At 41.9% G+C, this 11,823-nt stretch overlaps 1 non-coding gene across 1 annotated transcript; it reads right to left on the reverse strand.

Moving 5' to 3' along the window:
• Positions 1-5,438: 5,438 nt before the first annotated feature.
• On the reverse strand, positions 5,439-5,511 carry TRNAG-CCC (transfer RNA glycine (anticodon CCC)). Its single transcript has one exon. It is a non-coding gene; the product is annotated as a tRNA-Gly (tRNA).
• Positions 5,512-11,823: the final 6,312 nt, after the last annotated feature.

The raw sequence follows: 11,823 nt of genomic DNA on the forward strand, positions 1-11,823 counted from the left end.
TTCCTGACAGTGTATTGATAAGAATGAGCTGGGTCATGCCATTGTAACGAAATCTCAGTGGTTTACAACAATGTTTCTCTTCTCTTTCACTTTACATGACAACTGCTAGGTGGCCGTAGATCTTTTCAACATCTTCTTCACTCTTGGATGAAGACTAAGAGGGCAGCTCCCATATACACCACTGCTGGTCTCGTGGTGGAAATCAAAATAAAACTGTAGAATCTTGCCATGGTCTTAAGATCTTGCTGGAAGTGGCACCCATTTTATTGGCGGAAACAAGTCTCACATGGTCAAGTCTCATATAAATAGACCATATATAACCCTCATACGGGGAGCATTTAGCAATACTGTTTGTGTGTGGAACACACTTTTTAAAAGCCCCACATTAGGGATGGAGAACTTGACAGTCACTCTGGGCTGGGGACACCCCATATTGCCAGTGACAGAGGAAGGAGTCAGAACCACAGGGTAGTGTGAGATTAGACCATAGACAAATCTTGGCTTTCACCCCAAATCTATCATACTTGTAGTTTGTGCTTTTCTGTCAACTTGAGAAAAACGGTGAACAAAAGCAAAAGGTATAATTAGCTGAACTTTCACTGCTTTAGCTTAATATGCCTAGATATTTTTAAAAGAAGAAAAACATTAAATCTTCCACTATCTTTGGCCTAAAAATTCTGATTGTTGGCCATATCCAAGAGAAAATTGAAACCTGCCTGCTCCTCTTGAAAGGGAGCAGAGTTTATTTGGTTTTCCTTATGCTATGAATGATACGGAACTCCATGAATAGGAAATTAGCACAGGCCACCCGAGGCTCATCTTTCCTGACAGGGCTGTGAGCAGGTCCGATTGGCGCTGCCAATGTGTCACTGCAGATAGGTCCAGATGACTTGATGAAAAACAAACAGTTGTGTCTAAATGACTACCTAACTCTGGGCTATATCTGAGCGGATAACAAAGCTGGTGAAAGGCTTCAAAATCCCAATGAGAGAACATGGTATTCTGCTACCAAAATAAGGAAGAGGATTTAAGAGAAAAAGGCACAAATCCAAGGTTGATGATTGGGGCTTTTATTTTCTTTTTCTACTGGTTGCCCTTACCTTCTCTTCTTTTGAGCTTGGCAGGGGACTGAGAGAACTTGCCCAAATTGAGAAAAAATAAAAACAATAAGTATGGTCATTACCAGCTGGGATCAGTAATTAGCCAATAGGTATAGTCAAACTTCGGGCTTCCCAGGTGGCACAGTAGAAAAGAATCTGCCAGCCAGTGCAGAAGATGCAAGAGATGTGAGTTTGATCCCTGGATCAGGAAGATCCCCTGGAGCAGGAAATGGCAACCCACTTCAGTATTCTTTGCTGGGAAACCCCACAGAGAGAGGAGCCTGGCAAGCTACAGTCCATGGGGTTGCAAAGAGTCAGACATGACTGAGCACTCAAACTTCATTCTCCTGGCTGCATCCTGAAAGCACATCAAATTTTTACAGATAATCCCAGTAACAGTTTCATCCCAGTGAATCCATATCTGACATTTCCAGAGTAGGGATTACTCAGCGAGCTCCACTTCTGTAAGAAATACCTTTATACTCTTGCCCTGAGTTGCTGACCTGTTCAATACAGTTAGAGAACCACTTTCAAGATCAGCTTTAAAACGGGATCGCATCTACTGGACTCGCTCACCTGTCACTGCCTCCACCATTCACTCTGGTCCCTTCATTAAAGAAACTTTTCTAATGATGTGAAAACAAACTTTTAATATACACTCACCACACAGACATATACCATGTACAGTTATATGTCTTAAGTTAAAACTTACTTTAAAACCAAACAGTTATACATTAGTAGCTAGAAAGACCATGATTGAAATCTTCTGTTCTAACAAAGCTTCTTTAAGGTGGTCTTAATTGATGCCCTATCAAAAAGCCTAGAACTGACCCACAGAGTGTTTTATAAATGTGTGGGTTTACCCTTTCCTGGGTCATGTGTTTTGAACAGCATAACTATTAAGGCTTGTATTTTCATCCCTGCTCCCAAGCTACTTGGCTTCACAGACAATACAATTGAGCTGAATTTGATTTTGAATGAAACTAGTCCTTGTTCTCAGCTACATGTCATCAGGATTTGCAGCCAGTCCCCCAGGTGGATATGATGGGCTTTTTCTTTACACACAAAAGAAGTTGTGTTTCAAGTCTTTTAAGTGGTTTTATGCAAAATAAGTTCGTTTGTACTGCCTAAAATGAGGACAAATCCATCAGAGTGTTTACAAAACAATAATCTACACTCTTCTCCTCCACGTGGGTTTTTTGTTTGTTTGTATTTTGGCCTTGCCACACACCATGTGGAATCTTTGTTCCCAACCAGGGATCAAAACTGCACCCCCTGCAGTGGAAGTGCAGTCTTAACCACTGGACCACCAGGGACGTCCCCACATGTCTTTATAAGAGTTTGATTAAATTATTTTGTTAGGTAAAACCTATCATTAAGATGTAATAAGAACCCCCTACATAACTTATAACTAGAAGTCAGGGCTAATCACCTTGAAACACTGAACAATTTCTCAACTTGGTGCTTATTATTAAACTGTCCAGAGAAATGGAATATGATATTTTATTTTCTTCTAGGCTATGAAGAATATATACTATAGTTATAGCTTTGATTTTTAAGTGTTATAAGTTATTTTTCCAACTTTTCATAGTACCAGAGAACTAGAGGAAATTTGAAGAAAGAAGAAAATGGTCAGAACTCCTGTCAGTGAAGACCACAGATGTGAGCTAACTTGACTATGGCAAATTACTCCCTGTTGGAGAGAAAAGAGTATGTCGTTGGCTTATAAATATTTCAGGTGGAAAGTTTTAAATTTCCCTTTTATAAAAGCCAGCTTTAAGAGAACCTGAATCCCGTTGCCTGAACCCAAAACTTTTCACTTTTCCCTTTCCCCTCCATGACCCCTTCCCACCCCATCTGCATAAAACTTTCAAAAAACATAAAGCGTCCCTTTTAGAATCCAATAGACAAATTCACCATGAAGAATTTTACACCTTGGGGAATGTAAAAGGTCATTTTCCATGAGCCTAACAAAGAAAATTTCTGTCCTGCCGAGAAGTCATGACCACATTTGATGACAGGTTTTCCTTACATCTTGATGATATTCACTCACACTCAACCGAGAAAACAGAACAGATGCTTCTCCGATTTCATAGCACAAATCCACAAACCTTCTTTTATTTTTCTCTATTTTGGCTGTGCCGGGTCTCAGCTGGGGCACGCTGGATGTTTAGTTGTGGCATGTGGGATCCAGTTCCCCAGCCAGGCATTGAACCTGGGCCCCCCTGCATTGGACCACCGGAGAAATTCCCACAAGCCTTCTCTTACCCACTCGTGTTCTTTGTTCTCCCCTTTGCTGAGGGAAGAGGTGCTTCTGCTCCTACTCAGCATCTCTTCTGACCCTCTGGAGCCATCTCTCTCTCATTTTTACCAGGAGGCCCTCCACCCTTGCACTTCTTCCCCCCATCCTTTATTTTTCATTCTCTGAATCCCTCAGCATATAGACATGCTTATGTGTTTCATTCTCAAAAAACCAACGATGAGTACAATTAAAACACTCCTTCGGCCCCACAGCACCCTCTCCTCCTGACTCACTGCTCTTCTCATCTTCGCAGCAAAACTTCTCAAAATGTATGTCTACACACTGTCTTCACCCCTAAACCCCCTTCTCCCCTCCCCTGACTGCACCTAACAGGGTTACTGACAAGCTGTATGTTGCCATTCCCAAGGTCATGTACCTGCTGCCCTCATGTAACCTGAACTCCCAAGAGCTGTCAAACAGGGGACCACTCCCTCATTCTTCAAACACATTTCCCCCTTGATAGTTCCACACCTTCCTTAGTTTCCTCCTATGTTTCTGCCCACTGCTTTTCTCTCTCTCATGCTCCTCCTCTTCCTTGGCCCAGGCTCTAAGGTGGCAATGCCTCGGATGTAGTCCTCCTCAGCACTTATTCCCTGAGATGAAATACTATTTGTGTGCTAGTGACTTCAGAGTCCTCAGTTAGGACTCATACTGCAAATAACCAAAAATCAAACTGTCTTAAGTAATAAAGGGGGGTTATTGGTTCCCATAACTGAAAAGTTCAGATGCAAGATAGTTTTTGTGGCTTCAGCAACATTATCAGGAATTTCTTTTCAAGTGTCTGTCCCACCTCCAATGTTATTGGCTTCATTTCAAGCTGATGTCCTTCGTGTTGAGAAAATGGCTACAGCAGTTACAGATATTAATCACAAATCATGCTGCCAAAATGAGAGAGAAGGTTGATTTCTAGTTGCTTTCTTCATGCTCTCAGAAGAACAGGAAACATTCTTTCTTAGAAGATCCCAGAAGTGTGACTCCACATGTCCCATGGGCCCCAGTTTTTCACAGACATACTTCTAATCTATTTCCTTTGGATAAGGTAATGCCATGTGCAGGGTGGCTTCAATCTAAGTTACCTAAGTCAATAACAATGACATGGGAGAGGATTATCTTGATGAAGATAAAACAGTCATGAATCCATGTCAGATTTCAGGTGAGGAGTCAATTCCCTCCCAATAATATGGGTGCCACACAGTGGTGATGGGAAAGAAAGCATTGGGGGAGGTACCTCGTACTGTTTCCAAAATTATGCTTTATCTCTGATTTCTTTTCTGTGCTCCAGACTTAAATATCCAACTATCTGTTTTGACATTTTGTGATATAATCAAATGAGCACTCTTGACTCTGTTACCCCCATCTGCCCTCACCAAGTCTGGTTTCTCCAACAAGGACCTCCTTGAATAGCACAGGGAACTCTGTTCAATGTTATGTGGCAACCTGGATGGAAGGGGAGTTTAGGGGAGAATGGACACATGTATATGTATGGCTGAGTTGCTCCATGGTACACCTAAAACTATCACAACATTGTTAATAAGCTATACTCCAATATGAAGTTTAAAAAAATTAAAAAAGAAATCCAGTTTCTTACCTAATATTCTGTTGTCCATAAACGGAACCACTATCACTTTGCAAAAGACCAAGATTTAGAGATTTCCTTTGTCTTCTTGCTTGTCCTGACGCTCATAATCTAATCCACCACCAAGTCCTATTGGTTCTATGTCCCAGTTATATACTGCGGCTATTCATTTCCCCGTCTCCCTCCACTGTCACCTTCTAGGTTCACATCATCACTGTCTCTTGCCTAAACTATCACAATCACCAATCAAATGTTGTCCTGATTTCCTTCTTGCCCTCCTATAATCCATTCTCAAAGGAGCCTCCAGAGTGGTCTTTCCAAAAAATCTGATCATTGCCTTTCAAAGGCTCTTAAATGTCACTGCCATTTTTAAATCCCTTTAGTAATTTCTCAATCTATTTTTTTAAAGTATTTATTTATTTGGCTATGCCAGGTCTTAGTTACCACACGTGGGATCTAGTTCCCTGACCAGGAATCGAACCTGGGCCCCCTGCATTGGGAGCTCAGAGTCTTAGCCACTGGACCACCAGGGAAGTCCCCCTCTCAGCCTGTTTAGGTGGAAACCTCAACTCTTTATATGAAGGCCCTCCCTCATCTAGCTCAGGCCCACCTCTCCATCATTATCTCATTCCACTGCCTCTGTTCTCTTGTTCAAGAGACAGGCCTTTTTCACATGCTGCACATGGTCAGTTTGGATTTTCTTTCACTGTTGAACTCTTAGATCTCAACAGCCCGTTCTTTGGTCATAACCTCTTATCCTTCCTGTTTCCTCCCTCCTACTTCAGTCACTCCTCCTTATGTTCTCCAGGCCCTGACTCCTTCCCCGATCCACAGTGTAGCCATCCCTCCACCTGTGCTTGCTTCCTGCCCAGCCAAGACAACGTTGAGAAATTCTACAATCACACATTAGCACCATTGTCTGATCTGACCTTTGGCCTTGGCTCTACCCAACACATTCTTCAACAATCTTCCTCGTGTCTCAAGCCAGATCTTCTTTCATTCCCTTTAAATTGTCATCAATCTTCAATGTCATCCCCTCTCTCATCATCTAGCTTCTTTTAAAAAAAAGATATTTTTATTTATTTGGCTGCACAGGGTCTTAGTTGCTGCATGTGGAATCTAGTTCCCTGACCAAGGATTGACCCCTGAGAAGTCCCACATCTAGCTCTTAAATCACACACACAGAAAGCTCCCTCAGCCTCCTGCCCTTTTACCCACAAAATAAGATTTCTATTTTTAATTGTTTCTATCTTATCTCACAGAAAGATTTTTTTAGTTTGGATGGTGTCTGCTGTAAGTACCAAAGTATTAAAATGAATAGAGTTTAAGCAGGAGGGAAATATAAACCTTCACATAACAAGAAGTCTGAAGTTTCAGGGTAGGTTCAGTAGCTGATGCCATCATGGACCTGTCTCCTTCCCGTCTCTCCACACTGCAGTCCTCATCAGGTTGGCCTTCACCTTTAGGTATCACTTCCTCACTCAACATAGTCCAAAGGCAGAAAGGTTAGTAGTGAGATCTCTTCGTATACCTGTTGACTTGAAAAATATTCACAACCTAAAAGTTGAGATGCTTTATTTGATAGGAGTTTTTAGGACTTCAAGCTCAGGAGGCAGCATCTCAAGTAACCCTGAGAGAACTGCTCTGAGGAGGTGAGGCAGGGAGCCAGGTTCTATAGAAGTTTTAGGTAGGCTGACTGGCAAAAGATTATTGTAAATTAAAGGAAAACCAGCTATCTCAAGTTAAAGGATTTAGTGCTTTTCTATGTATAGAAAGATATTCAAGAGTCTGGCTTTGCTGAAATCATCCTTTGTTATGCACCTCAGCTCCCTGGGGCCAGTATCCTGTGTGTTTTCTTATCCTGAGCTTCCGCTCCTCAGGGCTCACCCTAGGGAGTGGCTGCAGTTTCTGATGGCTGCTCGATGGCAGTCCTTCTTTCCTTCCTGAGTTTCCTCGGGGCTCACTGGATCCTGTTGAAGAGTTGCAATTGATGATGGCTATGATATCCTTTGTTTATTGATACGGCAAGCAATGTTCCATTTATCATCTCTTCCATCAAAAGTGGAAATCTTCCCCAGGAGCAACCAGGGGTTGCTAGCAATGATCACACACACCTATGCTATAAACGTTTATAACTGCTAGCTCTCCATGAAAATGCAAATAATCCCCAGTAATTTACCTTCAGTCAAGACCTTTTTTTCCTTTTAATTCCAGATCTCCACAGCTGACCATCTTTTATACACTGACATAGTAAGATCTCCCAAGCATCTCTAAAGCTACTGCCACTGCTTTGCTGGTAAAGCCCATGGCTGACATCAGTTATCCCGATGAGATGGTTTAGAGTCATTTTATATCCTTCCATTTCCTCTACCTGTATTCCAAGGAAAGCCCAGCATTGGGAGTCTCTCCTAAACATCTCCCAAATCCTTACTCAGGGGCAAGGTCCATATTCAAGAACTCATCACCTCTTTCTGCACCATTGCAGTAGCTCCAAGTGTTCTCCATGTCTCTGGATTTTCCTGCACACCTTTAATCTATCCTATCCAACTTTTCTAGAGGTCTTTCTGTTGCCTTAAAATTCTTTAGTGGCTCTATATTTTCCAAAGGGTAAACTTGAGCCTTCTCTGATTTATGCATGGACCACCATGATCTGGACTCCACAGAGCCTGTCCTTTCTCATCTTCTATCTCCCCCTCCTTCCCTTCTTATTCTAATCTTACCCTTTCACCATAATGACCTATTTGTGCAAAATACATCATACTGGCTCCTGCTTCCATTCCTTTGCCCATTCTGTTCTTTCAAATGTACTTTCTTTGGTTCTGTACCCAGAAAACTCTCCATGGTCCTCATGTTCATGCAGCTGTGTCCAACCCTTTGCAACCCCATGGATTGTGGCCCATCCGGGTCCTCTGTCCATGGGATTTTCCAGGCAAGAATACTGGAGTGGGTTGCCTTTTCCTGCTCCAGGGGATCCTCCCGATCCACGTCTCTTGTTGTCTCCTGCATCAGCAGATGAATTATTTACCATTTGTGCCACCTAGGAAGCCCAGAAAACACTCAGGAAGTCTCTGTGCCACTGTGAAATCTTCTCTGAGTAAATCAGAGAAAATAGTGTTTTCTCCTCTCTTCTGACTGCCTTTTGCATATATCATTATGAACAGAATTCTCATTATATTTTAATTCTTGGTTTGTAAACTTTTTAAGGATAAAGACAGTTTTATCCTTGGACCCTCTCTGCCCAGAATAGTACCTAGCACACAATAAGTATTAAATAAAAACTTTTTGAATAACAAACAAATACATTAATACCGAATCTCTAGGATAATAATTGGTACTGTTCAAAAGAGAACAGAGGCTGGTTTAGTAAAGCATCACAGTAATGAGTCCCAGATCAAGATCACCAGGCTTGTAAAGATCAGATAATTCTACTCATCTCCTTGTCAGCCAGCCATCAACTTTTTCCCAACAATATGTTAAGATTGGTATAAATGTGTCTACTATGCAAAAAATAAATATCATGGTCTATTGATAATAGAACGTTATATACAGTGGAAAACACATAAAAACATACACTTTTGAGATAAAATCAGATATGCAAGACTTCTAGAAGCTAATTCATCCATTTCCTCTCATCTAAGTTGATATGAGGCCAATTATATTGGATTATATCTTTTATTCCTAATTTTTTACATACCCTGCAACCTTCCAGCACAAAAGTTTTGCATTCTACATTTTTGAACCTTCATCCTGAAGGTATCGCTACTTCTTTACTATTGTGTCTTGCTTTTTGTAACAATCTATTGCTTGGAGAGCAGATTTAGGAAAAAATATGACTACTATTGGGTTATGTTTTGCTTGAGAGGCAAGGCTAAGATTGGCCCAGATGGTCACTGGATGTGGGTCTGGAGGTTGAGTTTATCCATTTCTGTTGCTATCCATAGTAAATGATGTCACAAATTTCACTGTCAGTGATTTCATGAATGACAGGGTTTGGGCGAGATTTTTTTCTATCTTATAGATGTTTGTTTCTTTGTACCCTAAAACGAATTTTAGGTTATGTTTCCTAAGTAAAATCAGAATCCTTTTGTGTGTAAACGGTAACAGTGACTCAAGATAATTTCCTACAAAGTGATGGATTGACTTTCTCCATAATTTTCTCAAAAAGTACACATCAAAAATCATATAGTTATTAAATTCAGTCTTAATTAAATAGAGAACAAGTCTTTAAATTATTTGGAATTCAGAAAGAATGAAAGTATGGATGCATTGGTGGAATAAATAAAGAACAAGAGTTGAATCCTGAACATTTCTTTAAAGTATCTTCAGGAATCCTTTAAAAGGTCTTGGATTGATCAGAAATAAAGTAATTGATAGGCTATTTTAAAACTATTGATTGCTGGGTCTTTCCTATTGATTGCTGGTCGTGTGGTTAAGACTTTGCATTCCCAAAGCAGTAGTCCCAGGTTGATTCCTTAGTCAGCGAACTAGATCCCGCATGCTGCAGCTAACACCTGATGTAGCCAAATAAATTTAGGACAAATTATTGATTGCTAACCTACTTAGTGAAAAGTTACTAGCCTCACTAGTTACTATTTTGGCTTACTTTACCTGAGCTGCTGCTGCTGCTAAGTCGCTTCAGTCGTGTCCAACTCTGTGCGACCCCATAGACGCCCACCAGGCTCCCCCATCCCTGGGATTCTCCAGGCAAGAATACTGGAGTGGGTTGCCATTTCCTTCTCCAATGCAGGAAAGTGAAAAGTGAAAGTGAAGTTGCTCAGTCGTGTCCGACCCTCAGTGACCAGATGGACTGCAGCCTACCAGGCTCCTCCATCCATGGGATTTTCCAGGCAAGAGTACTGGAGTGGGGTGCCATTGCCTTCTCCGTTACCTGAGCTAGGGTCACCTAAAAATTGTTTCCATGGCTATTAGAGTTGAAATTAAAATTAAATATATTTTGAAATGTATTTTGAGTCCTTATCAGGAGAGCTTTTAAAATTATAGGCACTTTGAAATGAAATCTTAACAAAATTTTATCATAATCCAGTAGGGACCCTGATGGCTCAGATGATAAAGAATCCACCTGCAATGTGGGAGACCTGGATTTGATCCGTGGGTCAGGAAGATCCCCCTGCAGAAGGAAATGGCAACCCACTCCAGTATTCTTGCCTGGAATAATGGCAGGCTACAGTCCATGGGGTTGCAAAGAGTTGGACACAACTTAGCGACTAAATACACACACACAAGTGCAATTCTTCAACTTTACCAAGTCCTGTTGTTGCAATTCCCACTTCTTCTCAAGGAACCGGAATATACATCACTCTGCCATCCACTCAGGACTTTATGACTATATCCTTTTGCTTATCTTTGAATCTGAAGTGATATCTCATTGCCAATTGCACTGGCATTTATCAGAGTAGTATGAGATTGAGCAGCTGCATCTTTCAAAAACATGTGTTAAAGTGTACTCATTAAAAAATTGAAAAAAAAAAAAAAACTCAGGAAGAGAAAGCTCACCCTATAGGAAAGATTCTTGGGATGGAGGGCCTCTATTGGTATTTGGACCAGGGAAATGGATACAGGGCACAGCAGAAAGAAAGACAGAAATTATTCTATTGGGGGAAGGTGGGATAAAACCCATCAGTTCAGAAGCAGCTCATATGGGGTGCTGTTCTTCAGGAGATGGGGATGTTCACGTGAGACTAATGTTGGAATCCCACGGAGGTTACTGGAGTCCATGGGCAGGCATTTGGATTTCCGAGGGAACTGAAAAATCCTCAGAGCAAATTTAGCCTGTCATCCATCACCCTATTGGACCAGCTGGGTTTCAGAAACACACTTGCATCCTGCTTTCCAGACCCCACCTCCATAAGAAGTTAATTTACATTGCACAACCCAGTCTTCTGGCTTCGACAGAAACATTTCATTCTTTAGAAATTACCCCCAAATATTTATAGCTTGACAAAGCTAATTTAAAACACACAAGAAAAGGCATGCCATGCCTGACGGAGTTCTCTGGGCTGCAGCTGCGGGTGTGGCCATGCGTCTTGAAGCCAGCGACGGTCCGCCGGGGCCTCTCTGTTACAAGCCATGCTCTCTCATCATCAGGACCACCACTCAGGTCACCTGGGTCACCTCTTGCTATCACTTAGGTGACCGTCTGGCGTGGATGCCGCTGTTGCCCATCATGCGTCCTTCAGAACCTAAACTTTCGAGTCATTTGGTCCTGGAGCAACATCCTGAGCTTGTCTGAAGATCGAGGCATGTCATGTCCCACATCCTGACCCAGCAAAATGTTTTACAATCTGTATCCTCATCCAGGAAAAGCTGAAAACCTAAAGAGTTTGCCCTGAAAAAAATGAAAGCAATTAAATCAAACAATTGGGAAAAGATTGCCTTTGTTCTGCAGAGAAGATTCCACGCGTGCCCCAGGGCCACAGGCAGGAGTCACGGCCAACACTGCAGGCAGCCCCAGAGCTGTCTGGGTCACCTGACCCAGCCACCAGATGTTTCTGCATCTTCTCCTCGGCTCTTCAGTGGAAGCAGGAATGATCGCAAGCCTCTTTAATATTAAAAGAGCCAGCAAGGGATTTTCCTGGCAGTCCGGGAGCTAAGACTCCGCACTCCCAATGCAGGAGGCCCAGGTTCAATCCCTGGTCCGGGAACTCGATCCCATGTCTTGCAACTAAGACCTGGCACAGCCAAATAAATAAATAAGTAGTTTAAAAAAGACATCAGAAGGTTCTCAGATTTCCAGAGTATGGGAATATCAGTGTAGGTATACTGGAAAAACTCTTTACTTTTCCGATTAAACCAATTAAGTTCCAACTGGAATAGACTTTTCTCAG

Source organism: Bos mutus, chromosome 9 (assembly GCF_027580195.1).
Source record: "Bos mutus isolate GX-2022 chromosome 9, NWIPB_WYAK_1.1, whole genome shotgun sequence".
Classification (NCBI taxonomy): Eukaryota; Metazoa; Chordata; class Mammalia; order Artiodactyla; family Bovidae; genus Bos; species Bos mutus.